We start from the raw sequence: 3915 nt of genomic DNA on the forward strand, positions 1-3915 counted from the left end.
TAACTCTGACAAAATAACTGACTCACAAAATATATTACCCGACCTGGTTACTCTGATACATGGAATTAAATATTACCAACATGCAATTATCTAACCTTTACAATAATAATGTAATGCAGCAAGAGGGACAAATGTAGCTGGGAAAAAAGAGAGTGAAATCATTCTGTCATACAATCCCACAGCAGATTACAAAAATAGGCCAAAATGTTATAACGTCTGCCACCACATAAAAAAAAAAAAACACTCTGATTCTAACATATGCTCAGGTGAATTGAGTCCTCGGGCTCCAATCTGCCTTTTCCAGATCTCAAAGACAAATTGAAGGGGCCATCTCTCTCATTAAAAAGTCTAAATAACCACCATATGCATTGCTATTATTAGAGGAGTAACAGAACACTTCCCATTTTCAAAGTTAAATTACCAAGTATAACCTTAATTGATGGCAAGCGTTGTTTAGTGGATAGCATCAAGAGGACACAGAGAAGAAAATTCAACAGATGGCTTAGTCTTATGACTTGTGTTAACACCTTCGATGTTTAATGAAGTGATAATTGCTTTTCTAATATATAATGGGACTACCAGAATACCAGCAGTAATGCAAACCAGATTAACGCACTGAAGACAGATAAACACACATGGTATTCAATGTCACTGTTAAGTAGCATGAAAAACAAAACAAGGTGGGGACACAAAGGGCGGTCACACTGAGAAGCACATAAACAATAAGGCTGAAGTTTCTATTCACTTCCAGCGGCATTCTGGCCTCAAATGCTCAGGAGATTAGACCGAGCACAAGAAGATATGAGAGGAGAAAAAAAAAAAAAAAGAGCGAGGGGACTCCTTTATCCTTCTCTTCTAACATCTCTAAAGATCGGGGAAGACATGTTGGACCTCCCCGAGATCATTCAACTCTAAAAGAGAGCTGAAGGAGGATGGTGCATTAAGGTTAGTGAGCTACAAAAGGATGTAAAAAAATTTGTATGTTAATAGATTTACTCTCAAGGCCTGCCTCAATGACCATAATTAATTATATACTTAAACGTGTGTTCTTTACAATTATGAGATCTATTCCTGCAATATTTCAGTACAACAATACAATATCTTGATGCCAAACACACACACACACACGCAAAAAAAAAAAAAAAAAAACATTTACACATTCAAATAAATACAATGTGAACAGCAATAGTATTATGGAGAACTATGTATGAAAACAAGTTTTAAGCCCCCAAAATTTTCATATCACTGGCAATTCTATAAGCAAAATAATTAAATTGACAAACTATTAAATTGTTGCCTTACCTTTAGCATTAAGAAACAGCTTTTACCTTTGAATGCCGTTTCAGGAGAAAGAAGAAAAGTCCATTGTTAACAGTCCAGCTAACTCCAGTCCATTCCAACAGATACTGAAAATGTAGATAACATTGAAAGTTAAACAAAAGCTCTAAAGTCACCAAGCCAGATTTCACTATTATATTTAAAACATTTTGAAATAGAGATTTTTTTTTTTTAAGAAAAATGCTATACCTGAAAGGCAGCCATTTTGATGCTACAAGTGCTGGCAATAACTGGAAAATTGTCACTATTAAATAAAAAGCTCAGAACAGTTGTACAGTCTTTCAAACAGCGGATAAAAGAACTGAAACCATGGTTGTCAGAGCACTGTATACAGTATGTTCAATTCAACTACCAATTCTACACCAGGGAAAAAAACAACAACATTATTTAGCTTTTAGACCATTTTCTTAAAAAAAAAGGTCAATATGAAATGTTACATTATTTTAAATATTTATAATTCATGATTAATGGTGCCAATAAATAATAAAACAAAGAACTATATAAACAGTCCACATTTAGTGGATATGAACATTAAAAACTGAATTAATAATAGTATACTCAGCTCTGAATAAAGTGTTCAGAATCAAATTAGTTATACTTAACAGCAAGATCCTAAAACATCCCTCTGTAAAATAGTGATATTTCTATCATTGTCTTTTCTTATGCCAGTCACAGAGTAATGCCACCTGTGCAAACTGCGGTTTATTAAATTAAGTGCTTTTTAAGGTCAATATACTTTCCTAATAGCTTGTCACTTTTTATCACCATGGGTTTAGCTGTACCTTGATCCCCCCCCCACCACCACCATTCAGTAATTGTGCTCAACTCTGTCAGAGCTAATAGGCTCACCCTGTAATGTTTTTCAAATTTCAGCGTAGACCGAGCAAGTAATGCTCTGCATGCTTAAAATCCATTTCCATAAGTAAGTGCAATTTCCGTACAGTTTGTTGCTGTTTAATGAAGTGAAATCTTGTTTGTATTCATCCCCATTTCACAAGAAAAGCCACTGGAGCATAAGTGTCAGAATTAAAACAAATTAAAATTAAAGCTCCCGCTATCTTCAACCGAACACAACTCCACTATTCAACTGAAACATGAGCCTTTGCATCAAATGCATTAAGAAAATTTAAAGACCTGCTTTCAACTCTTTAAATGCAACCGGTACTTTTATTATTATTCTATTATCGGAACTATTTAAGCAGCTTTAATGATTGAATATGCAAATGATGTGGAGTAGAGAAAATGGCTAACATTTATTTATCCTAGCTGTTCCCATGTCTTGTTGGTGCCATTAGAACAGCTCGCTGCATCCCATTCGCTCCCATTATCTCAGCTATCAGCGAAGCCCAACCAGATTCAAGCAGGGCCATAAATACTTCCCTTGGACCACATACGGCTTCCACATCATCTCCCAGGCACAGCTTAATGACAGGGAAAAAACACAATGGGTTTTTGCTCTCTTTTCCACTCTTCCTTCTCGTGCATTTCATATCGATGGCACAAAATATGTACAGAGGCAGCAACAAAGTTACATGTAGTTAAAAAGGTACATTAAACCATCATTTCCAAATTCTCTGACATGATTGATGGATGTAATCATGGTGCCCTAATGCACAATTCAGGCATTTATGTTTTACAACACCAGGGTAACAGACCAGAAGGTACATAGGGATTGAAACAGCACTGGAGGGAAAAAAAAGAGAGAGTGAGAGGAGAGAGGGGAACTGCTGGCATCAAAAAAGCAGAGTTTGGCATACATGATGCTTTAAATGGTGAATCTAGGAGTGTGGATTCCTTCATTATCATTAATGAATCCAAGCAAATGATATTTGATGTGTTAAATGTCTGCTAGACAATTAGACATCACAATGAGCCTCATTAGCGCTCACTGGAAGATGGCATTACAAAAGCACTCAGGTACAGCTCTCAACTGGAGGTCAAATAAACGGTCAATGGTAGAGCATTGTTAAACAGATCGTAAATGGAATGAAAAAGAGAAAAAAAGTGGTTGCTGTTTACCAATGTTGGGCAATAACCAAAGGTAGTGGCACTACTAAATAGCCTAACACTTTCAGCATTTTGTGAATGAAATTTTCTATGAATTTTCTGTGAATTAATGTTTCTATCATTATCAGCTGTTTAAAACCAGAACTAGCGATTCGCACATGAATCACTAATAAGAGTTTGCAATAAAAAAATAAATAAAAAAAAGGAATAGTGTGCGATTCAGTTTGATTCATTCGGACAGTTCACTCGTGCACTGAATCGTCTGCATCGGTTTCTCAAACCGAGAGAAAAGCGCTGCTACTGGGGATACTCACAAATGTCTTCTATTGTTCGTATTGTCAGCAAAGAAGCAGTTGCGCTTGCAGCCTGTGACCAAACACGCCCTGGTTTTGAGGTAAAGACAAATCCATATATCCAAAAAGAGTATCAACAATATATAGGGTGAACTCGGGAAAATTGGGACACTTTTTCATCAGCGATGCATAGTCAGTGCACTAACTTACCAAACATATACATTTATATTCCATATCAATATACGACTCATATAATATCAATAAATGTTCACTGTAC

General features: G+C 35.9%; 1 long non-coding RNA gene across 1 annotated transcript; it reads right to left on the minus strand.

Moving 5' to 3' along the window:
* Positions 1–639: 639 nt before the first annotated feature.
* Positions 640–1709, minus strand: LOC122147338. The gene is made up of 3 exons (XR_006161580.1): positions 1528–1709; positions 1303–1406; positions 640–922 (listed from the first exon to the last, which is right to left on the minus strand). It is a non-coding gene; the product is annotated as an uncharacterized LOC122147338 (long non-coding RNA).
* Positions 1710–3915: the final 2206 nt, after the last annotated feature.

This window comes from Cyprinus carpio, chromosome A13 (genome assembly GCF_018340385.1).
Source record: "Cyprinus carpio isolate SPL01 chromosome A13, ASM1834038v1, whole genome shotgun sequence".
Classification (NCBI taxonomy): Eukaryota; Metazoa; Chordata; class Actinopteri; order Cypriniformes; family Cyprinidae; genus Cyprinus; species Cyprinus carpio.